At 38.6% G+C, this 17,766-nt stretch overlaps 1 protein-coding gene across 1 annotated transcript in view; it reads left to right on the top strand.

The window, feature by feature from the left end:
- The first annotated feature begins 8,188 nt into the window (after positions 1-8,188).
- gatad2b (GATA zinc finger domain containing 2B) overlaps positions 8,189-17,766 on the top strand; it is a 31,793-nt gene continuing 22,215 nt past the window's right edge. The window contains exon 1 of the mRNA XM_079485241.1: positions 8,189-8,366. The gene's annotated coding sequence lies outside the window, so the exon portion shown is untranslated. The remainder of the gene's footprint in view (positions 8,367-17,766) is intronic.

Raw genomic sequence — 17,766 nt, 5'->3', positions numbered from 1 at the left:
CGTCTTTGTTAACGAAGTAGGATCTTTACAAACAGATTTAAATAAACATGAGCTCTGAGTGAAATAATATCCTATTGAGTCATTGTGTGACTTAAAGTTTAGGTATTAATGTAAAGTTTATAGTCTTACTAAAAACATCATTGTGGCCAGATAGCAAATAATGTTTTAGTCGTTCAGGGTTGCTGCTAAAGCTTTAGTTTGCATATCAATGGCTAATCAGGTAAACAAATTAATGCCGTCTGTGCAATATTTGGAGACGTCCAGTTAGAATCTATAAGCAATGTGCAACGTTCATGAAATATTCTCGGAAATGTATTGATCTGTATTACCAGTGCAATATCTTTCAATGTCTACTCTTCTTTGTTTATTGTTTCTGCATTGTGAGTACGCACTAAATTTCGTTGTACATTTACTCTTTACAATGACAATAAAGAATAAAGAATAAGCTTTTGGACTCAGTATGTCCCGTGAAAAATGTTTTTGTATAGCCCTAGTCCAGGTAAACAGCATGGGGGTGACTGTACACACACTTCTCTGTTCAGTCTGCGCAGTGTTTCAGTCTTGTACAGTATAAATGGGGTTGTTGTTCAGCTCTGACATGAATGATATCCACCAAAAAGTAAAAGGTGTATTTAATAGGAGAGCAGTTGTTTTGTAGGTTTTTTGTATGCTGAGAAATCAATATGCATGTTAATTTCAGTGCAGAAGGAAATGCGTTTGTTTTTTTGGAATAAATTAACCAAATGAGTCTTATTGTATATCTCTTTTGTTACCATGACTTATATCTCTACTCTTAATTTGCGTGACTATAACAGCATGCAGACTTTAAGAAGGATGCATCTCTTTTACATTGCTGCCTTCCTGTTTCTCTAATAGATAGTCTGAGTGATGGCGGTGTACCTTCCCTCTGGAATTATGGCAGCTTAGCACTCCCGCCTCCTAATGTAGATAAACATTATGCAAAAATATGCAAGGAAAGGGTAATAATGTGGTAGCCGTCATAACTCTTTGCAATGTACCACAAGTGATTGTTATTAATATGCTAATATGATGCAAGATCGGTTTAAAAAGACTATACTACTAAGAATGCTTTTACATTTTTATTTTCACACGGAATGTGCCCTTTTCCTTTAGCCATAATGACTTATTAATGATACAGTTCTATTGTTGGGTATTGAGATGCACCTTCTGTTAAAAGGTCTGCACTGGTTTGCATCTCCAGTAGAATTGTTAGGAAAAATAATATGTCATTGTATTGTAATCTCTAAAACTGTGACTAAATTGTATTTATATTCTTGATAAAAATGAGTTGTTATAGATTTGTGATAGAAGTGTTAGGGAGTGTTAACAACGAATTGTGTTAAAATAGGCTGACGTATCCCACAGTGGCCACATAGAAAACTCACGAAAGTTCTCACCCATGAAAAGAAAATGAAATTTAAAAAATGAAAGAAAATGCCTTTTCTTGATTCTACACTCCTCATTGCATTTGTTTGACACTATGTTTGAAATAAATTATTTTGGTAATCTAAAAAAGCTATAAAAGCTCACGAAAACTGATACTGGTATTGTTTTATAAATGTAATATTTCTTACTCCCTGTACATTATATGTATTTTGTTGTGTTGCGTCGGTCACATTCAGTGTAGACACGGTGTAAAGAATATGGTGCTATATAGTAGCTTACTAAAAGTGGTTCTTGGCTCATATAGGGGAAGCACTTTTAGTGCTATATAGCACCTTATATTGGTGCTTAAGTCGTTCTTCGGAAGTTATTTGGGTGTGCTATATAGCACCGTTTCCGTGTAGAGTGTAGAAACGCATTAGAAACCATTTTTACTTTATATTTTGACAACCCCAGCAACAGCAGCAGCCACATTGGCTTAAAGGCTGCTGCCGCATGGCAATTCCACCGCTCATCACGTACCGTGTGAATCCAGCATAACACTGGGTTCACACCAAACGCGAATTAACCGTTTACGCGAGTAAATTACATAGAAAGTCAATGCAATGACGCGTATAGACGTGAACTCGCGGCAGCCGGTGCGAATTGGGCGGAGCGATTGCCGCGAAAATAACGAACTTTTCCGGCGAGTAATAAAGAGCGTGCAACGCGATTGTTCGCGTTTGGTGTAAACCTATCATAAGAACCAGCAGGTTGTCATGTCGCGTCGCGCCTGTCACGTCTCTTAAGGTGTAGACTCGGTGTTAGAGTGTGTATACATTACACACAAACAGCATTTCTTATCATAAATTTTTGGATAACAAATTTGGTCTCAAAACGCATTAAAAGAGCCGCATGTCAATGTATGCAGCTAGTTTCTGACACAAAGACACAACCTTTGACTTTTCTTTAATAAGGTTTCGTGCACATTTTTCAACGAGCTCATAGTAAGCTAATTATCGTAAATTACTCAATGGCCATTGCACACATCATTTAACTGTCATGTAGTTGACTTACCTGTGTGCTGGAATGTTTACTATGTGTAGATTAATCCATGAACACAATTTTGTCGCAAATTCTGCCCCAGTGTAATTTACATATAAGACATGATGCTGCAGCAGAGGATAAAATGTTGTGTATTCAACAGTCCGCTATCAGATCACCAGGATACGTACTGCTGGAAATAAACGGGTAAATCCACGAGAAGTCTTGTCCCTAACGCGGAGTTTTATCGCATCCATCCCTGTAGAGCTTGACAGCACCGTGGACTCTTCTGTTACAGTTTGCCGCAGTCAATGGTTATTCACTCATCAGTGTGGTAACGATGCTCTCCTGGGAAAAAGTTTGATGGCTCGAAGCTTTAGGATTGTTGAGCTGTTTAAAAGAAACTAAAATAATCGTTTAGTCGCACTTATTGCAAAAAAGCAGATATGATTCGGAGCTGTCCAGGTGCTGAAGAGTATCCAATGTCTGTATCGTCTAGCACACTGTCTCTACCACCCACCAGCCTTTCACCTTCAGCCAGACTGCATAAAACTGCATACAATCCAGCAGCACAGTGATGGAACCTCAGCTTCACCCTGCAGCTTTTACAGTGAATTGACGTGAACGCTGAGGATGTCTAACTGACTTTTAACTGAAAGGATAATGGTGATGTCCAATAGGCTATAGAAAAATCCATATGGTTCCGCCGTGCAGCAATTAACCAATAAGTCAATTGAATGTCTAAAGAGTGACATTTCTAGCTGTCATTCAGACCAAAATAACTTGAAAATCACACAAATAAATAATCTGAAATAGCATGGCTTTCCAAACATGGCTTTCCAACAATTATTCATGGATTATCTGATAAACAACTAGTTGACATTTCTGGTTCAACTGAACAGGTTATGTTTTTTTTAGAGTTAAGTGTATGAACCAATTTTGTAAGCCATTTGCGTTATCCCTCCTCTTGTATTACATACGTATAATGAAGACATTCAAATGTAACAGCCCTTTTAATTTGCCCCCCGTAGACATTTTAATTAAAAACAAAGGGTTTGTGAACACATTCTATTGGCAGTTTGATCTCCATTGTCACATCTCTCCAAGGTTAAATGTGTTTGGGATTAAACGTCGCGCGGTTGATGATCACAGCCCGTTCTTTATGCTTCGATCAAATCAATCAAAACGAATAATAAAGTATGAATTATTTTAAGACAATTCGTGTAAGGGGTGTTTCATTTGTCGGTGTTACTGCATTTATGACAGAGTTTTTAAGATTTATTTAGCTCGTGTTGGCAGCAGGTTCAGTTTCACAAGCCATTATACAATCGCTGATATGCAAACCGACACGGATAACGTGCTTTCTGGTGACGTGCGGGACTGCTATGGCCAAGTAGCAACTGGGTAAAAGTTATTTGTGTCATGTTAATTGGTTTATGTATTTTTTTGGATGTAAGGACAGCAACGTATGTGTAGATTTAGAAATAGAAAATCATTAAACAGACAAAGCATTTACTTTTTTTGCTCATGCATGCAATTTATAGTTGCAAATATGTATACGGATTTTCTTAGACTTCTTTACAATGGGATATTTATAGATTTACGTAGCACCCAGTGTCACCCTCGAGGCTGCATTGCCCTCTGCTGGTAAATGTGGTTATATTTGAAAAGTATTTGTGGTATATATTGTTTAATATATTCTTATTTAACCCAAAGGAGTCTCTTAACATGATGAATTGCTTTATTTATTTTTATTTATTAACTATGCTGAATCCCCAAATGTAAATGTAATTTAACAGTGTCAGGCAACAAGCAAGGTCTTCTAAATTGAATGGTTCACTCCACATTTTTTTGTGTGCTCAAATGTTTTACCGTCATAATATTCAATGACACGGATGAGTTACTCTGTTTTTAAACAAATGTACACATCTGTGGGTAAAGGGGATCTTTTCTGCTGCTATGCTTATGAAATTATTTTCATTATTAAATTGGTATACACTATCACAAAGGGTTTAGAAATAAAATGTTTTCTTCATGATCAAAACTAAATTATATTGTAGAACATAATGACCTCTTTATATAATCCCTCTCTTTACCTTGTTTGCTAACCAGCCAAGTGTGTGCTGCAGTCTTCTAAGCTGACAGATTGCATAACTTTATTGATTATATATATATATATATATGCACTTTGAATATTTACATAACATCTCCCCTCTTTTTGTGTTTAAGGATTTTATGCTCTCTGTAGTATCGACATTACACAGTTTAATAATATTAATAGGTTGATGCTCTATGTGATGTTGAATATTTATTTTGAGGCGTTTGATTGGAGAAGGTTTTACCTTTAAAGGGATACTTCACCCAAAAAGGAAAAATCTGTCATCATTTACTCATCGAGTTGATCCAAATCTGTATAAATGTATTTGTTCTGATGAACACAGAGAAATATATTTGGAAGAATGCTTGTAACCAGACAGATTTTGCCCCCCATTGACTCCCATGGTAGGAAAAATTACATTATCATAATTTTTTGTTCTGTTGTACACAAAATAAGACATTTTGAAGAATCTAGGACAGCTCGAAGCTGAAAACATGACAGGATTTTCATTTTTGGGTGAAGTATCCCATTAAATAAATTGACAACTCACACATCAAGAAACAAATCCTTCAGTTGTGTCTAATACTTAATGCTATTCAAACCTTACTGAGCTGTAACTCATTTACATAAGGCTTAATTACTCGCTGTCTACAGTCTTCCTAACTCTTAATTTTGAACATTAATTAACATTGAGAAATATTCTGTCAAATTATATTGATGAACAATCAAACATCAGTGATTAAATCAAGCATGACACAACAACAAACAATTTTAGTGTTTATACGTGATGAAAATGAATGTATTAATGTTCTTATCGCTGTCTGCAATTGTTCTAATTTTTCTCTATAAACAGTAGTGGCCAGAAGTAATGTCTGGAGGGCATATTTGTACAATATTTACTTTTATTGCTCCCTCTACTTAGTTTAAACCATCGAAATACGAGGTCTATGGAAAAAATATATATATAAGGTGTATATATAATATATGAAGAGTTTGGTTCCAAAGTGAGAATTTTTTTTAATTTCAACTGAGTTATCTAATTTTGTAACGAAACTATTCATATACTGTATGTGTAGCATATGAGAAAATATGAGTTTATTCTAAGAAAAACAAAAAGCCTACAGGAAATAAATCAAAAAATTTCGACAGTTTCAAATTTTGTTTTAGTTTTCTAATAGGCCTTAGCTTTTTGTGTGTGTTATTTTGTGTTAAATCTCATTAAATTATTGTTAAAACATACAGTATATTCTGTTTACACTCCAAGTACAACTATACACAACATTCATACAAACCTTTACATACACCTTTAATTTTATTGGAATAACACGTGACCATGTCAATTATCCATAGTTTTGAGAAAGCCTTAGCATTTAGAGAAGACTTTTCAAGCTTTTAATCACAAGTTAAACCGCTTAGTCTGCTTAGTTTTAGTCTTACAGAGCCCCTGCTGAGTTAGACTTTTGTATAATTTGCTACAATTTAATTATTGTTTTTATTGCCCTCGTTTTTGTACATTTTGTATGTGAAAATACTGGAAACATCAGAATGACAGTGGTGCATGAAGACCGAAGCGCAGAGATTAAAACATTGGGCATTTCTTTATTATTTGATTAATTCCAATAGTACACAAAGCTTACAGTACATAGTGTATTCACACATATTAAGGTCTTTGGTACTTTATGTTGAAGAAGTGTTTATAAGCCTTCAATATTAAATGAATGTGCAAACTTGACAGAATACTTACAAAAACGTAATTCAGGTTTGTATGAGAACCTAGTTCACAAGTTAGAGAACATGTGACTCTGCCCTCATACACTTGCCACATGACTCCATGTGACAGACCTTATACAAATGTGTGCGTGGGCGGGGGGGGGAATACACAGAGAGAGAGAGAGAGAGAGAGAGAGAGAGAGCTTACGGGGTTGGAATATGGCCTTATTCACTGAACCTATAAAACTTGGTTGGTTGTTTATATTTCAAGTGAGTGTTTGTGTTCGCTGGATTACGGCATGATGGTGCAATCCATGAAAGGAATGCTGAATAAGATCAGAGAATCACAGCATGAAACATTTATCACAAACCTGTACTCTTAAATCCAACAGGCTCTCCTAATTTAATTGAATAACAACCTGTTCTGTGAAACACTGTGAAAGTAAAGTTGAGCAAATAACAAAATAATGCTGTTGTGTAACAAATGGTTTGTCCCTTTCTGATTTTTTGCAATGAATCTTAATCTGTGCTTTTACTATAAAAAGTGAAGTGTGACTTACTACTTACAGTTCTGCAAATCTAACTTCCACGTGTTTTACCATGGATTTTTGTCTATAATGAAACACAATTTTTTTATTTGATGTATTGACAAAACTGACTGATGCTATCAAGAAATTATATTTAGAGGTTCATTTCAAAATACATATTTGTTAAATTTCTATATTTCCCAATAGAATGTAATGAGTTCAACCATTGACAGCGACGTGATGCGACATAAAGCAGCTCTTATGCTACAGTATGTGTAGACAGCCGTGAGTTATCTATCTACTCCATATTGCAGTGACTCGCTCATCTACTTTGAGACTTTTAAATCTTGTTAAAAACACAAACCGCCGCTAGAGGTCTCAACTCCAGTGTTGACAAACAACAAAAGGGCTCTGTGCGAAGATCAATACATACCCTGCTTCAGTTAAAACACTTTGCGGGTTTATGGTGGACAAATGTTACAATTGGTCAGTATTCTTCCATATCTATAAACACCAAACGAGCTATAGTTAACCGTAGAGCGGCTCCTCCTGCGACTGTAGGGACAAAGCCGTCCCAGACGGTGTGGCTGACGAACGAAATACAGCATCATAACCGTGACTGTAAACAACAACCGGGATCACCACCGCCGCCGGATGAGGGGGGGGGGTCTGCGTTGCGTGAAACAATGACCATACGGGTCTGCACAATGCAGACGATAGATTTCTTTTGAAAACCCATTTTTAGTTACCATAGTTGCTCGCTTTGTATTCTGGGTTGCAACAATGCATACCGATTTACTGGTGTAAGTAGGTCAGGAGAATAGCATTGCTCACTGTATCGTAATGCCCTGCTCGGTTTTTCGTATAAAAATAATAAACATTGAAAACCGTTTACAATTTGCACAATTTCTGACTTGCTGTGCTGCATTGGTGCAGAAAGCGATTGGTCAGACATATCTATGAAATGTAAATAAGATTATTATACTAAAATACATATATAAATACTATATAACATATAAATTAACCTTAATAGTGCTTCAGGCAACGACTAATAAAATCACTCGTATGCACCTAAAACCAACCATTCCTTTAAAACCCTCATTTCTGTAAAAAAACGAGTGCCGTCTGTTTTGTCTAAGTTGTGAAAACGGCTCGAGGAACGTCAAAACGTTACATCAAATCGCGACGGTTTCAGACCACAATGTTCCTCAAAATGCTCCAGTCGATCGCCCCTGACGGAATGAAGAGGGAGTTAATATGGCTGTCCACAATTTATCTGTCAGTGTAGTAAGCTCGCCTTGTGCTGCCGACACGACGCGCATAACAACCCATTCAGTTCCCATCATTTCAGAGCTTCTTGTCCCCTCCCCTCCAGACACAGACAACAACATACACCTTAATAGGGGCGCGTCTCCGACACAGCCGCCGACCAATAACCCGTCTGTCTGGGCAGAGACCAAGGGGATGAGCGCTCGCCGAGGCCCAATCAGCGCTTTTGTGTTGCCTGCCGGTGCCGGGGACTGGTCGTGAAGAGCTACAGCAGCGCTTCAGGATCGGAGAGTGAACCCGGAGCCAGAGGAACCTGAAGGGTAAAGGCGAGTCAGGTGAGCCCGGGGATTCAAGCGAGGCCTAGCCGGTATCGCATCGGAAGGGGCATTTACTAGCGATATGGTTTTTAATCGTACATAAAGGCGATTCGGCCGTCCATTGATGTAAATGAATGGACTAAACGGTTAAAGGGATTACCGACGCACGGTTTTGAGGGACTCTGGTGAGCAGCCAGACAATAGCATAGCAGCTTTTGCGTGAAAAGCGAAGCGTTTCTTACACGCACAGCGGCTCAAAGTGGCTGGCTAATAGTATTAAAATGATCTCGGGATACCGCCGTGGTGTATCGTAAATCGAGCGGTTCACGGTAGGAAGCGCGATTCCGCGAAAAGCCCGTTACGTTTGGAAGCAACTTTAGGAAGTTTGGCCCCGAAAGCAACATTTTATTCGCGTGAAATGGCTTTCATTGTTTCATCTGGTGTCTCTAGGGGTTAACCCAGATCGGCGGAGAAAGCCTCGCGTCCTCCCGGCCGTGGCTACAGTAGTGCAGTAGTAGCTCAGACACAATGAAAAAATCCCAACATGTACACAATTACCGCGCCATCTAAATCGATCTAACGGTATAAATGCAGCCGAAACGTGTTGTTTTGTGCATGTTAGGGGCAGCGCGAGGGTTTGTCTTAACTGTGTTGAGGGCTCACCGATGGTGTACGATGGCTGTGTAATTAGAAAAAACAGATCTCGAAAATGCATCAGCCATTTACGTAAGTGAGGACGTTCTCTCAACTTGCTCCATATGCACGCAAATGGCTGCCCGACACTTGACAGACGTAAGAGTGAAATCTAATTCCAGCGTGAATGCAGGTATTGATCGCAGCCAACAGGGACTCGCTGATAATCGGGGGGGTTGACGTTCAGAAAGAAACTCTGATCAATGATATATATGGGCTCCGCTATTTGTGCTCTGCCGACACGTCCGAAGTGAGACAGTAGTTCATTTATGGGCTTTATGTAGTCACTGGCTCACTATAGCAGGGTGATTGGAAGACTTTGGCCCTTCAAGAATTTTTTTAATGCATTTTGGAGCCAGAAGATAGTTTGTCTATGTTGTCGGCGGAATCTTGCTAATACTTTTGTTTGAAATGTAAATTGCATTTTTATTATTTTCTTGTTTGTCTTCAGCCCAGAAGTTCAAGTTCAGGGATTCCTATAAAGACGTATGTAGGATTTATTATAGCGTAAAGTTTCCTAGTTTGGCTAATTGAAGAGAAACAGACCTCCACCCTGTGAAATTAAATCCGTTTGTATGTGTTGTGTGGTTCGAAAAGGTCCGAGTACTTGAGTCCGACCCTGTTAAAATCATGCTAGGTAATCTGTACAAATAGAAGAACCGAGAAAACACAAATATATTTTTTAGCAAGTGTCGCATCTGAGAAGAGCTGTTTTTTGCTAATTTTGAAAAAGGCTGCTGCATACTGTGAGGGGGGCCCCACTAGAATTACATCCTCAAGAGGGGTCCAAACAATGTTCTTATTGACTGTTGTGCTCAAAGGCATTTTGTGTGGACTGTTCCCCTTCCTCCCCCTTAGGCGGAAGATACTTGGCAGCATGCTATTTATTTTTCTACCTTTTTTGCTTAGTTTAGTCGGTGCACCTGAGCTTATAGTGACCGGCGGTGAAAGGATTTTATGCAGTTTGTTGTCTTTAATTTCCACGGAACATGGGCACCTTATTGCTATTACTGACTGGTTTTGTTAAGCCGACAACCAGTGAAATGCTGTGCCAGATAATATGGTGGAATACACTTAGCAGAGAAAAGGCTTTGAACTCGAGCTATCAATGTAGATTTCATCATTGATCTGTCACGGTTTAGAAGTACCTGTTCGAGTACCTTTGCTGCCTAGTCCTCATGAGATCTCACGGTGGCACCGATGTTTCTGCATTTCCCGTTCTGTATATATGGAATTGTTGAGCACTGCAGGCCTACTGTATACGAATTCATATTTATCAGTGGTTCATAGTTCATGTCTTAACCCTTGTCCTGTATCAAGAAAGATTTTAAGTGCAGAATCAATATTGACAGTACACCAAAATGCAAGACTGTCTGTGTTTAACAGACCCTTAACATTTCTCAGCCAGGATTCAGATGTGGGCTTGTCTGGAAGTAAATTAGTTCACACCTTGACATTGAGACCGCAAGGAGATATTTAAGGTGAAAATTGCATTTAGAACCGAGGGCAGACTTGGTTCAGAACGGAGGCAAATTGTGTCTGTGATCCTTTGTTTTATTCGCCATCAGGATTGTAAGTTGAAATTTATATGACTGTTGGCAGTGTATAACACAGGTCCTGTAACAGGTCACCATTTCTGTCAAAATGTCTATTTTTAAATGTCTATATTTAAACAGCTGGCTCATTGAAATGGTCTTACAGTGTGATATGTATTTTTAAATGTACTGATATTCTATGTTGCATCCATAACAAATACAAAATACTTAGCAAAACACTGTTTATAATATAATGGCATGTTGCACTGCAGGACATGTCTTAAGAACCTCTCGTAAGTTCGCTTTTTTCCCGACTATTCAAAAGTAGCCTACTAGACTTGGCTGTGTTTCAGTACAGCTGAATGGTCAGAAAAGGTAGTGTTTACAATGAACAGTGCCCCCTTGGCTAACATTTTGAGTAGACACAACAAGAGTGACTTTCTCTGTAAACATGCGCCATGAGATTAACGGCAGTGCAATATGATGATGTGGACCAAAGTTGTGCTAGTTTTGTAAAACGAACCCTCACTGCGACAGTCCTGAGATGCGATAGGGGGGCACCGACACTCATGTGTCCTTTCATTGATCTCCTCACCTTCAACGCACCTTTGGTGCCTACAGTGTCATTTTAAAGCCAGTCAAAATAGTTCATTATCCCCCCCCATGACCACACACGTTAGATTCTTGCTTTTGTGTGATATTGGCTTTAAAAAAGACCCTCAGGACCGAATTGTCAGGTCCAAAAGGGTTTGATTCATTGGCTCTTGGGTAAGCTAGGGGCTGCTGCTCACCCTTTCGCAGATAAGGCTTATGGCTGTTGGAAACAATATGACCACACGTCTTTTGGCTTTATTAAACAGGGTGATGGACAGCATCATTACCTCAGACCTTTCCATTGACAACTTAGAGAAATGAATTAGCTGTCTAAATCTGAGAAATGTCTGTGATTTGGGCTACGGTCGGATGGTTATAACACATTAATATCGCAAATCAGATTTATTTAATTTGTAAATGTGTATGTAAAATATCAAATGTAAATGTGTTCTGTAATCATTCACTGTTATTTGGTATTTGATCGAAAGTTTTCCACGTGGTTACATTTATAATCAAGTGTTCTTGCAAGTTATTTCTTTTATAAACATACAGTTTGCTCTGTATACTAATGCAGACATTCTTCCCTTTTCATTGGCTTTAAGAGAGTGTCTGATTGATACCTACTGAAAATTAGGCCTCGCTTCATGACCCGTGGTGATGTCGAATTAAGACCTGAATTTTTCGAAAGGGAAGGAATCAGTATAATTAACCTCTTAATCAGAAAAATTTAGTTTATTTAAAAATCCTCCACAGCGAAAGTCCTTTGAGGGAGAGGAGGCTTGTCAGTGTCGGGTACATGCAACTAATTGATATGTATGATGCTAATGAATGCTGGTGAAGTGAAAAGTGTAGAGCAGTGAAAAAGTATAAATAAAAGGAGCTGGGTCTTTTCTTGAGTTTGGACCGCTTCGTGGCAATGTTCGGATTAGGGTATTATGTGACACCTCGAAAGGGTTAAAGCTTCAGAATGCACACAGTGAATAAGCGTGACATGAAAAGGAAGAATTTGTATAGCTCCAGGTTTATAGATCACCATCTCATGACATTTCCTCATAACATAGTTGCCAAATCAACTATTTGGAAACCTATATGAATTTTAACCTGGAAGTTTCTTTTTGAGAGTTGCTATTACTTCCCTGTGAAGTCAATGTGGCTGACTAGCATATAAGGTTTTGATAATATATTTAAAAGCTTTAAAGCTTTGCTATGATTCTTTCCAAAAAACTGTGAAATTGTATTTATTTGTTGACTTCGATGTATTCACTTAGCAGACACTTCTGTTCAAACATTCAGGTTTCAGCATACAGTCTCCACATTTTATCAGTATTGCATTACCTGGGATTCAAACCTGTGACCATGGCATTGTTAGTGCCAGTTGAGCTAAAGAAAAACCATAGCTGATTATGATTATTAGGACTGTCAAAGGATTAATCACATCCAGAATAAAAGTTAGTTTATTCGAAATGTGATTTATCGTTTGACAACCCTAATGTAAGAATCGAATTATCATCATTATTGTATAGAAAATCCATTTAAATGTATTTTAGTTACAATGCTTTTTTAAAGATGCAAGTAGGGAGGGGCATTTGCAGCCTAAATAATATTCGATATACAGAGGACTGATCCGATACCTGATGTGTATCTCTATACGGCTGTATATACTATGTGTGATACCCTGTGTGAATTGATAGAATTATATTATAGTGTGCTTCAGACTAATCCCTTAATAAAACATGAACAAATACATACAGTAAACTAGTGTATATTATTTGACAGTAATATTATTTTATATAAGTCGCAGTTTTACTGGATGGTTGTTCCACTCTGAGATGCTGCCAAACAGCGGACATACTGCTAGCACGTTTTCGTTGCTCTTAACAGTGGTTGCTTGTGACGACACAGCACAACTTCCTGTTTGCATTCTGAGCAGCGAAGAAGAAGGGTTTTCTCATTGGCAGCGTCAAGCAAAGTTAGTGGGGATAACTAGGTCCTGTTTAAGAAAATGGTTTTGGATCGTTACATGGATTCAGGTACTCGCCGAGACCAGAATTTTGTGTGGCACTTCTGATACTAGTATCGGTATCGCAACAACCCTATAAACAGCCTGAACGATGGCACTTACAGTATCAGCTGATCGGAAGCATATCTTTAGCGATCATCTTAGTGATGAGGGTTGGGTATTGTTAGAAATCTTCAGGTTCCAGCTCAGTTTAAATATAAATATATGCCATGTAAATATAATTTGTTTTAATTGATTGTAGTGATGCTGACTGTAAGGTAATAATTAATGTTGAGTAATGCTAATCCATCAATCAGTTGATGCTTTTACACAACATCCAAATTGAAGACACTTCCTCGTTTCTCTAAATGAATGAAATATTTAACAAAATAAATTAAAAATAAAATTTTTCTTGTAACCATGTATGCACGCATTCCATAAAGTCTCTGTTTTACAAATCTAGGAGAAGTTGTAACGTGGTGAGTGCTTTCCACATTTTTAACATTTAAAATGCATGAAGATAAGTATTTTCCGCCACTTTATCGCTCTTAAAATGACCTATACACTAAATAATCTAACCCTGCTACGTACATAACACCACCAGTCTATTTATTTTGTGGTCCATACAGGTTGATCAGCATGTATAAAAATGACATATGAAACAAGTATAATGTAATTTAGTGGCGGCAGAAACTGTGCGCTGCTAGTATGTATAGTCAAACAAAACCATGTTCACCGTTATTAAGGACACGAGTGCGCATACAGGAAAACGTTGTGTTCGGTATGACGAGGGGCGACGTGTCTGTTGGATTGCGTGTACAGTCAGCAGTGAGTTTGGCAAAGATGTGGTACAATGCCTCTGTGGGGTGTTCGGCAGTTAAAGACGCGGCACGTCTGTGGAGTGCTCAAACAGTCATTGAAAACAATGTATAGAGAATGTGAAGCTGACGTCACGCCCTTTGTTGCAGTGGCGCCGCCATCTTGGGAGGATCATACACTGCTGCTATTATTGTTTTGATACGTACCGCTACTTGTTTTGTTTGTTATATGGAGAAATCGAAAGTAAAAGAACCAGGGGCTTTTCCTGAACGACTCTGCGTAATGCTAACACAGCAAGACCGACCTACCATGTTTATATGTTCTAATTAAACAAGAAAAACAAAACACTGCATTAAACATGCTAGCAGCGATCCTCCTAAGATGGCGCAACACGCAAAAAACATTGAATTGTTTTTGTTGTTTTTTATTATTAGACTACAATCTCACACTATTCGATGTTCTAGATTTAAATCAACTAATCAAATATTCCAAAATCATGATTAGTGATAAGTGCAAATGTTTGCAGAGAAAGTAAAAAAATCAATTAGCCTGCCAGAGAAAGCAGCAGAAAAAAATCGCTATTCTTCTGCCTGGTTTACATGTCATTATAAACATTGTTTTTAGTGGTATCTGAAACCCTTTGTGGTCATCGCTTGCAAAAGGGCCCTTTGACTCGCGAGCTTCTGTTCGGGGTCTGTCAGTTGTTGATTAATTATTCTCCACCATTTTAGTTGTGATCTCTAAGGTGGGCACAGTGGGAAGGTGAAGAGAGGGAATGTTTCAGCCGACTGTAATGTATTGCGTGTTTGTTGGTGCGCTGGTCTTGTTAACACCTGAATGGGGAGGCTGCGTTCTGCGGGCCTCATGCAAGGCTTATTAAACCCCACGCAGAAACAATCAGCTCAGATGAATGGCTTCCTGTGAAGTTTAATTAGAGGGCCTCCCTGATGCTTTAGCTGGATAAACAGCAGCAAGAAACGACATGACGAGTCTCTTACGTTGATGCTTGAAGAATGCGAATATGCCACCTGAAAGTAGTCGTGAATTTTATTGGGACGTTACGAATGATGTTTTACGCTTAAGGAATGTTCGTTTTTCATTTTCCTTTCCCCCGTAGATGGTGACTGACCATCCCAATCTTGAAATAGATTACAATTTTAAGCTTTGTGCACCTGCTCGCCACCAGAACTGCAGATTGTTGTTAATTTCCTCAGCCTCTCTCAGGTGGGAATTCCCTGAAGATGAGATGTGGATTGCATTAATTGCAAAGACTCCAGGTATTGGCTTTGGTTAAAAAATTCAGAGGTATTGATTTTGGCCAAGCAGTTTTCATCATTCCGCGTCGTGTTGGATTGTAGCGAGACGGAAGCTGTGAGTGAATATGAAGCACATAGATCTGTTTTGCGATTGGAGGAAGCGATATCTGCATAGAATCCCCAGATCGGTGACTGATCTAGCGCAAGGTTCGATCAACTCAACCTATCACTGCTTGTACACTTAATTCAGTGAGAGATACAAGACCACACGGAAGCCATCCAAAGCACGCCTCTGTTGAATCGTTGGATTCTTCATGTGGGCATACGGGCTAGTTTAGCTATTAATATTGATGGGCTTGAAAAAGTGTTGGTGGTATTTTGCTTTGACTATCCAGTCATGAGAATCTTTCGTTACACTTTATATTAAGGTACACACATTTATCATTAACTACTTGCTTATTAATGGCATATAGGTTGTATATTACGATTGCAATGCACATATTGGTGCCTTATTTTGTTTTGCCTTATTCTATATCCCTTAATCTTTCCCAATATCCAAACCTAAAAACTACCTTATAAGCAGAAATTAGAAGTTGATTGAGGCAAACGGCTCAACGGTTAATCGTGAGAATGAGTCTGTATTCTAAAGTGTGACCGAATCTTGTTATAGTGGCCAACACTAGGTTCCCTGGTTTCTAACCTCTTGGGCACCATGTTCGGTGCAGTTATACTGTATACTGTAGTTTGTTCTTTCATTATTCATTAAAAAAATGTATAAACGCTAGATCACATCTTAACATTGAGTGTTGGAATCCTGCTGTACCTGTGGTAGGTAACCCTGATAAGAATTATAGCAGACTCTCAATACTTGCGCAACGGCAAGATTCAATTCCTATAATCCCTCCACAAATGCCTCTTTGTCTTATTGCGGTGTTCATGCAGATTAACAAATTGAACCTCAGTACATTTAAGCATCCTCCCCCATATCGCTCCATCCAGGCTTCTATTTCCTGATCACTCCGTTCGAATCGGGAGAGGATCTCTTTTTAAACCAGTACCGAGGATGGAGCTTGTGCAAATGCAGAAATCAGAATTCTCTTCAAGTTTTAAGTCTGCCCTGTGCGGGTCATCTCTTTTAGCGCTGGGGTCTTTGGTAGAAATCGTGTTTTCCTTGAGTGTGTGTCTGTGTGCCCATTTCTTTGAGCGTCAGAAGAGAGCTGCTGCAGATTTTATCTCTTCTTGATAAAGCACTGGTCATGTTTGCGTGTGTGGACAGATTTTGTACCCCGTATTCGCTGCATGAATTAGTATTTGTGTGTTTTTGTTCGTTAATGGGGTTGTTTTTCCATATGTTAGATTTGCTTTCCCGTCCTCCGTGCCTCCGACCCAGTTCAACCCCATTTTAAAATCTTTCTGCTACCTCGCTTTCTCCAGATGGCTCACGTTCCTGCATTTTCCCTTTTTTTCTTTTTGTTTAAACAACGTATGCCCCACCCTGTGGTCTGAAGTTCCGCAATGAGCCGCCTTGACAAGGTGCCAGGTTTTAGATTCAGCGTCTCATAAGTACATTTTCTTCTTACTGCCCCCTTCTCCCCCTCCTTTTCTCTCTCTCTCTCTGTCTCTCTGTCTCTCTCTCTCTTCATCTCTCTCTCCCTCTTTCTGTGTTCGTGTGACGTCCTGACCACTAACGGCTACATATTAAGAGATAATTCCATACCCTGAGGTTACAAACCGGCTTAAACTGGCTCTCTTGCATTTTGACTCCACTGGGCACCCTGGGTGAAAAAAAGATATTGTAACTCCCTGCTTTTTTTTTTTAAAGGAACAGGAGACTAATTCTCACAGAGGATGACATCAGTTCAGCCAATGCCTGAAACAAACATGTCATGCATTTATTCATGCTACAAGGCTTGCTCATATTTCTTAAAGCACGACCGGTCAGATCAAGCATGGCTTCCAAAAATTATTACATTACATTTGTTTAAAACTATTTACTACCTAAGTCATGAAAAGGATTAAGGCTTTTTATTGTTAAGTTATATTTTATTCTATACTACGTACAGTACAAATATTATTATGCAAAAAGCATTTTTGCACACAAGTTTTCTTCCAGTTTAAAAGATTTCAGTCATAGATGGTGCATCGTTGACTAAATGGCAGACTGTAAATGAAACGTTCTCCACTAGTAAAAAACAAGGGCAATGTTTTTCTTTCACGTTATGGTTTGAATTGAATGAGTTTATTATGTTGGGACCATCTTTTAAGCATCTTTCAGCGTAGGCCACATCTTCCAGCGATCGCTCCTCCTCTGTGCGTTTTTTAGATAGATTCTCCATCTGTGTTTATTTGTGTTGTGATTTCTCTCGTTTGGCATGAGTATTAGATTGTGTTTCTTCTTAACCTTGAAGTCTGTCTGTATCTTGTATAAATAGGTCTCTAGCTTTGTTCTCCGCTCTCCTCTCTACAGTCGCCGACTGTTTTCAGAAAACCTTCTGTCTGAGGTTTTTCCATTTCCTCTGTTC

This window comes from Barbatula barbatula (assembly GCF_947034865.1).
Source record: "Barbatula barbatula genome assembly, chromosome: 21".
Taxonomy (NCBI): Eukaryota; Metazoa; Chordata; class Actinopteri; order Cypriniformes; family Nemacheilidae; genus Barbatula; species Barbatula barbatula.
The sequence above is the reverse complement of the archived record's forward strand: the minus strand, read 5'-3'. Positions and strand labels throughout refer to the sequence as shown.